Source organism: Canis lupus, chromosome 19 (genome assembly GCF_048164855.1).
Source record: "Canis lupus baileyi chromosome 19, mCanLup2.hap1, whole genome shotgun sequence".
NCBI classification, from domain to species: Eukaryota; Metazoa; Chordata; class Mammalia; order Carnivora; family Canidae; genus Canis; species Canis lupus.
In genome coordinates, this window is record NC_132856.1 from 35,773,469 (window position 1) to 35,788,457 (window position 14,989).

At 37.0% G+C, this 14,989-nt stretch overlaps 1 protein-coding gene across 25 annotated transcripts in view; it reads left to right on the forward strand.

Annotated features, from left to right (window-relative positions):
• Positions 1–14,989, forward strand: part of ERC2 (ELKS/RAB6-interacting/CAST family member 2) — a 906,960-nt gene that overhangs the window by 338,040 nt on the left and 553,931 nt on the right. The window lies entirely within an intron of this gene.

A 14,989-nucleotide genomic window follows, 5' to 3' on the forward strand; every position in this document is an offset into this window, starting at 1 on the left:
AGATGTTTCAAATTTTTATTCTGCACAGATTCTCTGAGAATGTATCCAGAACATATCTAGTTACAGAGAATTAGTACAGATATTGTAAACTTTGAGAAAATGAATTAAAGAAAATATGCTGTTTTATGAATTACATATTTAGAATTTGGGCTTTTTAGCTTTTAAATGTCTCTCATAAGTTAAACAGTTCAGCAATATTTGTTGCAGTGGCCAAGCCAAGCAACCGCTGCTAAACATTAAGTAACAGTCTTTGGAACTTTTCTTGTAATGAGCCATTTGGCCTTTCTTGTGGAACTGTGACATGGTTGAGTGGATACTGGCTGTTGTAAAGTTAGGTAAAACCATCTTTGTCTTGAAATCCGATGAATAGATTTTAGACCATCATCTTCATTTTCTTCTTGGTTTAGATGGTTTAATGATGAGTATGGCTGACTTACTAACTCTTCTTGGGTGGGTGATGCCGAAAGGGGTCAGCTCTGTGAGCTGTGCTAGTTCTCTTTCTGAACCAGCTTCTGTTTCTTTGATTCTCCCTTATTTGGCAGATTTTGCCCTCTAGTGCTTTCAGACATTATCAATTCCAAAACCAGAAGAGGGTACACTCTTGGAGTTATTGAAAGAGAAGGAGTAAGGGAGGGAGAGAATGAGCTGATTGCTTGTCTTCTTGTTTTTGTCATAACCACCTACTGGTCTTGGTTGATAGTGAATCTCTTTTAGACACTGAGACTGAAACACAGGATTCCAGTTAGGACAGAGCCCCAAGGACATGTTCAAAGAGGACTGACCCTCAGGGCCACGTTCCTTTTATGGGCTCTGGGTTGTGCTTCATGGCAGAAAAATAAATTTTTCCTGTAAAAATATTTTTCAAATGCAGCACCTATATTTCTTTGTTGGACATTTTATAAGTTGTGTGAGAATGGCACATGTCTACCTTCACTTGGCTGATTTTTCTCATAATTTAAAGGTGTGATGTGTTATGCTCCATCTGTAATGGAGTTGTAGAGACCATGTGCCCTCAACTGGAGAGAGCACTGGAGTCCTTGTATGCTTCTAAGGCTGTGGGCTCCCCCACCACTGCCCATGTGAAAGCATCTGATGGTTAAAGATCAGTTCAGTAATCCAAAGGTACAGAGCTATTCCACACAAACAGGTGGGGATCCTAACAAGAGCAGACTTGTATCCGACTCTAGAGGTCACTTTGGCAGATGAGAATTCAAAGGCTTTTCCCATAGCCTTTCATTCTGGATGAATCTCTGATTATTCATTTAGATTTGTAGAATCAAATAAGCCTATACTTGATATGTCACATTATTCTCGGGAAATTTTTGAAAAATGCTTCTGCATTTTAATACTGCCTACAGGCCACTTTCCAGAAATCTTTTTTCCTCACACTTTTAATGTCTTATTAATATGCTGTGATGATATTATTAATGTTTAAATCAATCACAATTTTAACATTATGACAGAATTTAAAAAATGGCTCCCATATTCCTTTCTCATCTTTGTTATGCTGTGTTCACATTACATTTGGCATAATTGCTTTTATAATGTACCAAAAATTTAGTTTTTTAAGAGAAATTTAATATAATGTCATTAAAAGTGTGCCTATGTGATGATAAGCCTGCTGATTTTTATTCATAATCACATTAGATGCTGTGATTTCCCCAGCCATACTCCCACTTTTGGTCATTGCAATTGCTTTTAAAATTTTTCACTGATACTGTTTCAGTGATTATTGTTACCACAATAATATTTCAATGTGAATGTCTTTGAACATTTGGATTGCTGGATCAAAGAATATAATGATTTTTATGGCATTTTACATGCACATGTAAATTGATTGAAAGCAGCCTCTATGTATAAGGTCAAAATAATTTAAACATCAAAGTTTGAAGTGTCTTATGTTAGTAGTTGTGTACCTTCATGTACTTCAGTTAGTGATATGTCCAAGGACTCATTCCACCCCCAAAAAAGATCGTTGACCTCATGCGTTTCACTACTGCATCATATCCCATTAGGTGCAGAAAGTATAATTATGAAGCCAGTTTGCCTTTATTTGAAAAAAAACTTGCTCTGTAGAGTCTATCTATACAGTCTCTTTTAATATGTCTTGCAAAGTATAAATCTAAGTTAGATCTTTTCATTTGATGTATACTAATGCAGTTTATTTAATAGTCTGTCCTCATTATTTTTAATGCCATCTTCATCTTATGTCCTATATATAATTGGTTGTCCTGATCCTTTCTCCTGTCAACCTGATGATTACTGCTGTAACTTGCATCAACCTTCCCAACTTTGTGTTGTAGATGAGGAGGGAGACTGTGTTCTCCTTAATCCATACTTTTTCAGAATGATATTTGATATGTTTATCTGATTTCTTCCCAATTTATTTCTAGAACTGTTTTTATTTCTAAGAAGAATCATCTAAAAATCTACATGTAAGTGTACTTATTTGCAAATTAACTTGGTGAGAATCAAAGTAAATAATTAAATTAAGTAAATAATGTATTCTGTCAAATCTTTCCCCACTTCTAGTGGTTTTTATAACCCTTATTAAGTTTATTCCAATGTGTTTTATCTTTTGTGACATTATTATGCAATATATGCTCGTATGAAGTACATATGTATGTGTATACACAGATTTGTGTTCAGATCACTTATTGTTTTACTGTGAGAATTATGAAAAACTTTTGGTCATTTCAGTTTTCATATAATGTTAAGGCGAATAATAATATCTTATCCCTTTTGTTGTCAGTATCAATTCTTGAAAAACTTTGTCATCCTTATGCAATAGTCAAACTTCAAAACAATTTTAATTTCTTTTGTTTCTATTTTCTATAGGAAAGACTAGAGTTTCTGCAGTAATGGCAACATGGATTCTTTGCTATGCTTTGTATTTCCTAAGGTTGAGAGCTTTTATTTCCTTTAAAAAATGTGATGGGAATGAAAGTTACATTTTATTAAATGGTGACATAAAATCAATTAAAGAGTTAGTTGTCTTTTTTCTACTTTATGGTATTCTTATTAACAAAAGTTGTTATGGTGAAAGAGCCAGATGAAAGCCTATTTGATTTTTAAAGTATTTTAAACTCCATATGCTAGTTTTATTTAGGACTTTTGTATCTATTCTACCAAGGAAGATTTTATACACACACATTACTAGCATGGTTTTAAAATCAGAATCTATAAATTAGTATAAATTAGTGGGGTCTTTGGTAGTATAAATTAATGTTTTTTTCCCCTATATTCTTGAGTAGTTTATTTAATATGGAAATTATTTTATCCTTGAAAGTTTGAAAAAATTCACCAGTTGCCATCTTAGAAGGAATAACTTTTTACTAATTTAAGTTTTCCTCTCTGGGTGGGATCACATCTCAAGTTTCTCCCTTTGTTAGAATGAGAAGTTTGGACAATGGCTTTTTTTTTTTTTTTTAGCATGTGTTTAATTTTCTTCAATTAATTATACTTTATTTAGGTAAGGTTTTTGGTATAGTTAAAAATCAGAAGGGTTGCTTTGGTGACAGGGAGAATTCTTTTTTTGTACTTAGCTACCTGACTATTTTTAGGGTAAAAGCAGTGTATCAGAGGTAGACAGGGTCCTTACAAGCCCCTATTTTTCAGATGAGGAAACTGAAGCACAAATAGGTTAATGTGGCTTGATCAGAACAAATCAGTAGGTATCTATCATGGGAAGACTGGGACTAGGACCCAAAGTCCCTTTGTCCTCATCTAGGTTTCTTTTTATTATAATCTGTTGTCTTTTTTATGAACTGAGAAGGTATGGAATTGGATATATTGACCTTGAGAGCATAACCTCTGAATCAGAGATTATTGAATTAAGCTTAAGGATTTTAAAGAAGGGTTGGTAAGTTTAATGGACTGCAGTTTATATCAGTTAGCATTCTTTTTTTAAAAAAGATTTTATTTATTCATGAGAGAGAGAGAGAGAGAGGGAGGCAGAGACAGAGAGAGAAGCAGGCTCCATGCAGCGAATTGGATGTGGGACTCAATCCCAGGACACTGGGATCATGCCCTGAGCTGAAGGCAGATGCTCAACCGCTGAGCCACCAAGGCGTCCCTCAGTTAGCATTCTTGTGCTAGCAAGTAGCTAGAACCCATTTCAAATTAGTTTAGACAAAAAATGGGATTTAGTGATTTGTACTATTGAGAATTTTAAGGTTATATTGACTTTAGGCTTAGCTGGATTCTGGGACTGAAACCTCATCATCATTGCTTTTCTTTCATTTTACCCTTTAACCTCTTGGTCTTTTGTTCCTTTTTTGGCTATCTCCTATAAGAAGTTGGGGCCATCAGCAGAACCAGAATCACATCCTCCATTTTTGCAACCTCAACAGAATAAATTAGGTGCATTGGATGGTTCTGGGAAGCACTGTAATTGGTTTGACTTAATTACCTGTTCATCTTTGACCAAATCATTGTGTTGATTCAGTCACAGTCAATGAAATACTTCTAGCAACCAAAGTAATTAAAAAAGTAATCTTTTCTTGTATATCCTAAAGAACATAACAAGTTCTCCAGTTTGTGAACAATAGTAATATTTTTCCCATTTTGAAAGGAGATTCAGGACTACTGTTATTCTCTCCTTATTACTTTCTGACCTCTGTGGCTTTTCTTTCTTCCTCTCTCTGCCCTTTCAGCATTAAAAACAAAACAAAACAAAACAAAACAAAACAAAACAAAACAAAACAAAGAAAACAACCATGGACCTAATATCTAAGGCTGTTTTTATGTTTCCTCTATCTTGTGTTATTCCTGGGGCCCAGGAGGGCCCTAGAGACAAGAAAGAATAATCACCACTCAATGCCTGGGGCAAAGTGAGGGGAAGTAAAGAATAAACAATTTATTATTTTATTCATGTGAAACATTAATAATTTTGGTTCCTTCTTTCCAGTTGTAGACCTCTACACAAGAGAGATCTGATATATAATTGTGTCATTCGGTTGCAGGTGAACATCTGTCTTTTCTCCTCTTTCTACGAGGCCAGTGTAATTTTCCTGTGCACCTGGAGGTATTGCCAGGTTGAGCTTGGCTGTGATTACTGTGGTTCCTCCTTAGGAGCCTTCCACTTAGAGAAGAGGCCCTTCTCAAGGGTCCCACTCACCCATACTGTAAAAGGGACCTTACTTTCTTAAGAAACTAGATGCCCATAGAGATTATACTAAAAATTAAGATATACTTTGTAATTTCATAAAGGACTTTTGAAAAATTCTCTCAGTCACTGAACTGAAATTATGCCTTGTCAGTTTCTTTGTCTCAGCAACACCTAGTCCTGGATTGTACATTCTTTTTAAAGTTACATGCCAACTTTATATCATTTCCCCATTTCTCTTTGAGGTTGTACTTTAAGGATAGGACTGCTTGGTCAGATTGACCCTGATTCCTACATACCATGAGTCCAACAGTGCAACCACCATGTTAAAGTACCTGCTTAGCTTAAGTGTTGACTGTTCTTTAGTTAAAATATCCTTCAACCAACATGCAAATCCTCCTAGTTTGACCTGGTATTGGTCCACCATTCTAATTGTCACTATCATCTCTCTTCTGGATTGTTGCAGTTTCTTCTTAATTGCTTTCTGTCTCTCCCAGTGCCTCCCCACAGGAAGCCTGTTAACATGTAAGTCCAGTCCCATCTTTCCTCTGCTCAGAACCTTTCAAGGGCTCCTTATTTCATCTAAAGTCCTCACAGTGACATCCAGACCAATGTGATCTCTCTTCACCTCTGCCCCACCACATTCCCATTGCCTTATGACTTTGTCTCCTAGCATTTGTCCCTTCATTCACCCGATTCCAGCCACACTGGCCTCCTGGCTGCTGTCCCAACCTGCCAGGCATGTGTCCACCCCTGGTATACTGGTTCCCTCTACCTAGAACTTTTTTCCTCTGGCTTGCCACATTTCAAGTTCTTTGCATCCTCTACCTTCTTAGTGAGACCTACATTGGCCACCCTCTTTAAAATTGCAGCTCCCTCAACTGCAGGATTCCCCTTGCCCTACTTTATACAATTTTCTAGCATTCTGTAATTTTAATTATTTGCTATGTTACCATTTACTGTCTTTCTCCTGTCATCTTCCCTCCTCCTACTAGACTGACAGCTATTTTGTTCACTGATATCCCTATGATCTAGAAAATAGTAGGTACTTTATGAATATTTTAAAATAAACTGATGAAGTTCTATGGAGATGTTTTAAGATATGGTGTACCTGGGTACTTAACCTTTGGGTCAAAATTTCAAACAGGCCCTAAAATACAACTCAAAAGATATCGAGGATCTCATGTGATCCAGTCCTGTCACATTCAAAGACACATAGCCCAATAATTAAAGTAATTAAAAAGTAGTTCCATTCTGTTGAACTCCCCAAAATATCACCAGCTAAATTTATTACAACTTATTTTAGTGAGGAGCAGAGCTTTGTAGTTTCTCAGAAGGGAAAATTAGAAATGGAATATTTACAGGGCTTTGAGGTTGGACTCAAGTGGTTAAGATGGGCCTTTTAGGCAGAACTAATTGGAATTGGCCAAAGTTTGGGATATAGTAATTTAGGGTTGGTTAACATAGCAAAGTGATCGTCTTGAAGAGAATCATGATAAATAACTATGGTTGATAAATAAATCATTTGGCCAGGTGAGTAGATTATTGTCTCCAATAAAATGATCAATTGGAATTTCCTGATGCTAATAGTGAATTTATTAGTTTATACCCTTATAGGGCAAAGATTTCCTGGAACAAACAACTAAGATATTGACATGGGTTCTACTGTCATATTAGAGTCATAATGTCAAATATGGTCTCAATCCTTAATTCTTGTGACTCTTTAAAAAGATCCACTTCATTCATCTATTCTTAATGCATACATCTGAAAAATACTTACTGGTTTCCTATAGTGAGCCAACACTAGGTTAGTAGTGCAGCAGAGTTTCCTATCAACCATTCTTTTTTTTTTTTTTTTTTTATCTCAGGTTCCTTTCTTAACACTCAGCTATTCTGTATCTTCTCACCACTTCAAATCCCTGCAAACTTCTTTTGATATCAAAGTCATGCAGCTTTTTGGAATTTCTCACCATCTCCCCTCCTGCTTATTTAAAACAAATATATAGATTGAATTTTTTTATTTTTATATTTTGTAACTTATTTCAAAATTTCTCAACCTTAGAACTATTGACATTTTAGGCTGGATAGTTCCACCTACTAGATATCAATCACATGCCCTTGCACCCCAAAATGTCTCCAGACATTATTGATTGTCCTCTGGAAGGCAAGATTGTCCGGGCTGAGAGCCATTAGCTTGGTCTGTTGTTTGGATTTTGAACAATAAAGGGCAGTCTGAGAGCTGACCCAGCAAGTGAGAATTCATTCCCTTTGAAAGAGGGAAGGATACGTCTATGCACACATGATACTTTGGCACCAGTACATCTTTGCTGAGTGCTCCTTCTCAAGGGCATGTATCATTATGCCAATTCCCATGCCCATCAAAACAACCCCAAATCTGCAGCATGGCTCAGTTCATCTTTCTCATCTCTCCACTGCCCCAGACTCAATACTGTCAGTTGAACTCTGTGGGTATATCAAGCTATTTTTTGGTTCCCCAACCAGTAACACTATTTCCTGCCTCTAGATTTGAAGTTTTTCCATCTCAAATGAGTTCCTTCCTTTTATTGACCTTTATCCCTTCAGTTTCAGCTTCAATATCCTACTCCAGGGAGCTCTTCCTAATTCATCCTAGACTAATTTAAGTGGTCCCATAGCACTGTCTACCTTTCTTATCATAAGAGCTAGCCAAATTTTATTGGGATTGCTATTTAGTTCTTTCTTGCTAGGTTATCAGCCCAGTGAAAAAGATAGGACTATCTCATTCACCATTGTTTTTATCTTTAAAACCCTACATAAAGCCTGGAACTTGGTCAATACTGACAAAAAAGTTGTAAAATTAATTTTTGAAAATAGTATTAATTACCAATTTAGGGAATAATACATAAGATTTTACAATATCAACAGGTTCATTGGAAGAAATTCAACCTAACTTTCCCCCCGAACCTTTTATTTTTTATTTTTTCCCCCTGAACCTTTTAGAAGTTTAGAATATCAAACTATCAATAGATAGAACAAAGAATTAGATATTTTTTCTTTGTCTTACTGTAAATTCAGATCAAACCTTCTCTGCAGAAAACATAAATCCATTAAACTGTCTCTGCTTAACAATGAAATATCTTAACTTCTCATTCTTTAACTGTTATGTTTAGCAGAAGTTTTACAAGTTGGAAATCTACAAGGTGAATCCAATCTAGCTTTTGTGTTCTGGGCTCACCCAGTGTCCTTTCTTTGTGTGTGTGTGTGTGTGTGTGTGTGTGTGTGTTTTATTTTCCTTTGGGAAATAAAAAAGTTGCTAGAAATGAAAGTCATACCATGTCACATAATAATGTAGATTTCTAGTTTCACTTGAGTTAAAATGAAGCTCTCAGCAGCACCATGGTGCCTCTTGACAATCTTGGGTGGGCACTCATGCAATGGCTGGCTTGGGATGAGACATGTGCTCCCCAGTTTGCCCAGTCCCCACCTAACCACTTACTCTTGATATTGATTGGCCTGACCTCCTTGGCATTTAATTTGCAGCTCCAGTATTTAGTATGCTGTGTAAGTGAAGTTAGGAAGGGAAAGGTTAGCCAGTGAACATTTGAATAAAATATGAGCGTAAGAACATCCAGGTGACAAGGATCTGGTAACAGTTGTTAATGAAAGTGCCTCGTTTTATTGGATTCAAACTTTATTCTGAAAAGAAGCACAATCAAAATCCTTTTTTTTTCTTCCAATTCTAATACAGGTTGCAGAGGATGAGGGGAGGATGAGATGCTCCTTGGCTGAGGCATGTACAGACTAATTTCCTCAGCTCAGCAAGTTTGAACACAAACATCTTGATTCTTTCCTCTGAGGCTCAAAGCAACCCAGTTTCCTCCTGCTAGGTGGAGTATTTCCAACCTAGCGCATTTTCTTCTCTAATAAATGACTTCCTCTTGACATTACTGGGACACTAAAACTATAATGGCTTCTCCGGGGCCTTGATTTGAGAGGCAGAAAAGCTGAGGTCTTGGATCCTGTTTGTCTGTCATGTGTTCTACATCTCCTAGTGTTCAGGCTGTTCTTTTTTCTTTTTTTTTTTTTTTAAGATTTATTTATTTATTTATTTATTTATTTATTTATTTATTTATTTGAGACGGGGGGGTTGGGGGGAGAGAGAGAGAGAGAGAGAGAGACAGAGACACAGGCAGAAGCAGGCTCTATGCAGGGAACCCGACGTGGGACTGGATCCCTGGTCTCCAGGACCACGCCCTGGGTCAAAGGCGGCGCTAAACCACTGAGCCACTGGGGCTGCCCTGTTGAGGCTGTTCTAATGGACAGATGAGCCTCAGTTCTGACTTTGAGTGGATGTGGGGTCATGGGTTGAGTCTTTCTCTTTCCTGTGGCTTACTTCCCTTCTTTGAAAACAGGGGAATGATGATGCTTTCCACCTCGTCATCGCATCCTTAGGCTGGCATGTAGCACTTAAGGCATTCAATACAATAAATAGCAGTAGATTTTGTTACTATCACAATGTTGTTTTATTTTATTTTATTTTTTTAATTAAAATTTTTTTAATTATTTTTTTATTTCTTCTTTTTTTTTACATTTTTTTAAATTAATTGGCACAATGTTGTTTTAAAGAGGGACTAGAGTGTAGCCCTTCAAAAACATTTGGAATGGTGAAGGCGTATATATGAATAACTTGATTTTTTTTGAAGAAAAACAATCTCTCTTTTTTTGGTTACAATATTGTTGTTATTGTCTAACCTGTAAATGCTCCTACCTTGGTTGGCAACAGAAAGCACTCTGGCAAGATCTGTTTCCCTGAGGTGTGAAGAGGATTACGGAAGTGCAGGCTGGAGGCTCACATGCCCACAGCTCAAAGAGTGCAGGGCCTATCCACTCATCTCCAAACATGTCAGAAAATGCTTTTCAGAGCAGACATCATCCTATCCAATGAAATGGATCTTTATTCTTACGACGTTTATAGAGATTAGAAAGAGCAGAATTCCATTCATCTTTGCCTGGAAAATAACTTTCCATTCAGAATGGTACCAAGAAGAGAAAAACAGAAGAAGCTCACCCTTCCTTATTTTGATTTACTCCAAAATTTCATTGTTGAGGACTCGTCAGAGGAAAGAAAATGAGTTTTTAGGCTCCTTTCCTCGTAATTCCATCTTCCTTATAATTTTAATATCATGTGTAATCATGAAATAAGAGATTATTTTAACAGATTTTATTGTATGGGGTTGCAAGCATAAATATATTGCAACTTAGTAATGTTAATGAAAATAACTAATGATGACACAAGATATATAGAAATGGCAGGGAAGTAAATTCTAGCCTTGGTCTTCTGAAGGGTGATATTTCAGGAAATGCCTTTTTTCAAGTTCCTGGGGATTCTTGTGAGTCTGACAAAATTTGGCATTTGAAAATGGTAAATTTTATGGCCTATTTTGCCTGTTTGTGCAAACAATATTTAGAATTGTTAGCAATCAAGATGAAAAATCTCCTTCCATTGGGGTTACTTTAACCCCCTTTATTGTGTGGTTATTTTGTCAGGTGTAGAATTAAATCATATTGCATAATGGTGTGGTCATGTCAAACTTCTGAGGACACAGACATCATCTTCTATGTTGTTTCCAGGGCCTATCACTGCATTCTGGATATGAGTGCTTTTTCTGTGCTTGCTCAGTAGTCCAGGGGCATTGGTTCAGGCCCATGTTTTCTGATAAAGGTGTTGTTGAGTTCTGGGTAGGAAAGGGTTTGAAAACATTCAGCCTGTGAGCCTAACTAACAATGTATTTTGAGAACCTGCTGTGTATAGAATACACTATTAAACTTGCATTTGAAAAACAGTATTCTGGTGTAGCATTTTCCACAATATGTTCTCTTGGATATTAATAGGATATTATAAGAAAGAGAGTGTTAGAGGTAAATAAGCTTGGGTAATGCTGATTAACCAAAGTTAACATGGATTCTCAGAGCATTTTGTAAATCTTGGAAGAGCATTTCCCATATTTATCTTATGGTGGAATGTTTGCCCCTACCCCACTTCCAGTCCTTTTTCCTCCAACAAGAGTACTTGTAGAACTGGTTTGCTCTAGAAATTTTTGGGGGGAATGCTAGGATTACACATAGCGAAAGGTTTTACGGGGAAGGAAACTTCTTACAAATGTCACTAGCAGGGTGGAATGGCAATCCAGGACCTGGAGCAGAAAGGCTATGTTTATATTGGGAATGAATTTGAACTTTGAATTTTTGAGTGTGACCAAGGCAGGAAAAGAAACCTATATATACCTTTTACATGATCAGGAAGGGCATTTTCTACAGATTTCCTCTCTTTCCTATAGGAAAACATGCCAAGCTCATTAATGTGGTATACACAGTTTTTAGGATCTGGCATCTCACTTCATGGCTCCATTCTCGGGTAACTTCTTCTCTGTCCTGCTGGCCTACCCCATGGACACCCTATACACCCCCTTGTCTCCTGTGAACTTATTTTCCCAGACTCAGGTCAGATGTCATATCCTCTGAGAACATTTTCAGCAGTTGTTTGGGAGAGTTCTATACTTCTCTCTCATGGTTGTCAGTTTATATACCACTCCTCTAGAACATAGGCCTCTGGAGAGCAAGGGTACTATTTATCTTTGGATTCTCATAAAAAATAATGAACATTGGTTGTTGGTAGTGAGTGAGTGAATGAAAGAGGATACTGTATTAGTTTTCTAGGGATGCCATAATAAATTCCTACAACCTTGGTGGCTTAAAACAACAAAAATTATTGTCTGACAGTTCTGGAAACCAGTTATCCAAAATTAAAGCACTCCCTCCAGAGGCTCTACAGGAGAACCTTCCCTTGTTTGTTCCTGCTTCTGGTGGCTCCAGGCATTTCTTGTCTTGGACTGTATAATTGCAACCTCTGCCTCCATCTTTATGTGGTTTTTCTCCTGTCTATGTCTCTACTCCATGTGTCTCTTATCAGGATCTTTATCATTGGATTTAAGGCCCATCCAGATAATCCAAGATGATCTTATCTATAGATCCTTAATTTCATCTAGAAAGACCTTTTTTTTTTCTAGATAAGGTCACATTCACATATTCTATAATGTGGGTATATTTTTTGGGGGGTGGCCACCATTTAACTCACTACAAATATGAAGTAGGTTTTTCAAGATCAGAGGATATATAAGAAAATCCTACTTCAAGAACAGGGGACCAGCCATACATGTAAGGGTGAGGATTCAGGATTGAGTGTTTTAGATCCAGAGAGACCCCATAGGCTACCATTGTTCCTCAAACTTCTGTACCTGACAACTCATCATCTCTTCATCACCGATCTTCTTACCAAGTCTGAGTGTGGCCTCCAGATCCTTCTTTTTTTTTTTTAATTTTTATTTATTTATGATAGTCACAGAGAGAGAGAAAGAGAGAGAGAGAGGCAGAGACACAGGCAGAGGGAGGAGAAGCAGGCTCCATGCACCGGGAGCCCGATGTGGGATTCGATCCCGGGTCTCCAGGATCGCGCCCTGGGCCAAAGGCAGGCGCCAAACCGCTGCGCCACCCAGGGATCCCCTCCAGATCCTTCTTAACACCAGGCTCTATAAAGCTATTTCCAGTCACCTGGAGTGGGCATGTGAGGTGGACAAACAGAACTTTGAGATGATGAACAGAGCAAACTTTCTAAGCGGTATGGGCAGTCCTGTTGAAAGAGTTCCATAAGAGACTAGGGAATTCAAGCTTAATGGAAGTGGAACACAAACATTTTATTCCGTGAAGCATGTATTTCTTCTAGGGAATGCTTTGGGGATCGAGGGAGCACATATTTGTGCATGCCTCTGGTCCTTTATATGCTTCCCCACAGGATCCCAAATGCCTGGTGTGAAGATACTTAGGAGGGAAGAAATGCCTCCTCTGTGTTCCATTTCCTAATCTACAGAAGAAACTGGGACCACTCTGGTTAATGTTGATAGCTTCTAAAAGACTCAAATTCTGCCTGGATATGGATATGAAGGAATCTTGGCAGTATGTTTGTCCTGGCAACATCCTTAGTCATCTTGTTTTTTGCATAAACTTACTTGTATTTGGGATGCAGTAGAGTGGCAACCTTCTTTGGTGCATTTGGTTTTTCCGTCATCAGAAGGTTATAGTTTCTAGACATACTTTTCCCCTCTGACTCAGACAGTACTTCTTTTAGATTACTTCTCTCATTCCTAGGTATTTCTTGTGTTTTGACTAGGTAGGATGCTGTCAGCACATGCCCCCCCCCCCCAATAAAATTGGTAATTGTGAAATGTAGGGCTATGGTGATTGTCAGTTATTTTCTCTTCAAGAAACTTTTTTTTTTTTTGCAAGATAAATGTGATGCAAAGTGCTGTCTGTATTCCCCCCTTAGACTGCACTGAAAATGCTTACTTTTTAAATGGGTAAATACCTAGTGACCAGGTTTGCTTTTGGATATCCGGCTGCTCAGAAACAACAGTCCCTTCCTTTGTGGGTGATTTGATGAGTTCTAGTATTGCAGAATATGAACTAACAGAATAGAATCATAAAATCACAGAATGTCAGATTTGGAACTGGATCAGTGAGTTCAACCTCTTCATTTTACAGATGTGAAAATGGTGGGAATTTCTAATCACCAATTATTACTCTTTAAGCATTTCTCTCTTAAAATTGTAGAACTCTAAACAAAGAGAGCACTGCTGCAAGAATAATACAATGGAATATTGTTAACTTACTGCTCATATGGTAATTTGAATTACACATATACAACACATACTCACTTGTGCATGCACACAGAAAATTTGCAGGATGAAACAGATTTTTCTATACTTTGCAAAATGTTTCCCATTGTAACATGGTAAATATTTTCAGGAGCAATGATGGTGAATCCAGAAAGGGATGGCTGTTTGTTTCTCTTTATGAAAAAAAAAATGAGCAAAGAATGTATTTAGCATGACTTGAATTTTTTTAAACATCATGGAATGTCTTGTTTTTGGCCTAGTTGGTTTTTATAATTATTGATTGATTGTCTTCCTCACTCCTGGAGCTGTGTTTTTTTCCAGTTTTATGTTCCTTGGTAACAAAATGCTTACAAATTGGAAGAGTCCATAACAAGTCCCAACAGAGAAACAGTTGCTTTCTCTGGCCAAAGTAAATTTGTGCAGGATTTGGTGTTACCACCCATTTCAGAATCATTTAGGCTCGTCCTAACAGTCAATGATGTGAAGCTTCAACTTGGTTTAAAAATGCAGATGTTTTCCTAAATTCCATACACACTTTAGTGGAGTGTATTATAATGGAACTATAGTAGTGAATCTTCCTTTCCTTCAGTTATTCATGTGTGTAAAACATGTTTCTGAATACCTGAGGATGGAAGTATTTTCATTATTTTGAAAGGCAAATCTGTGAAAACTAGTTAAATAGTAAATATTTGACTTAATTGAAACATTGCAACATAAGCATATGTAGAGGAAATAGTGTATACCTGCTAGCATTTTGCAGGGTTTTCTTGTTGATGACATTTTGTTCAGGGGATTTTATTTTATTTACTTTTTATTTTAATTCCAGTTAGTTAAGAGACAATGTTATATTAGTTTCAGGTATACAATATATGATTCAATAATTTCATACATTACCCAGTGCTCATCACCTGAATCCCCATCACTTATTTAACCTAACCCCCTCCCCCTTCCCTTATGGTAACTATCAGTTTGTTTTCTTTAATTAAATGTCTGTTTCTCAATTTGTCTCTATTTTTCTCCTTTTTATTCATTTTTTTTTCTTAAATTCCACACATGAGTGATGGGGATTCAGGTAATTGTCATATGGTAATTGTCTTTCTCTGACTGACTTATTTCATTTAGCATTACACTCTAGCTGCATCCACATTGTTTCAAATGGCAAGATTTCATTCTT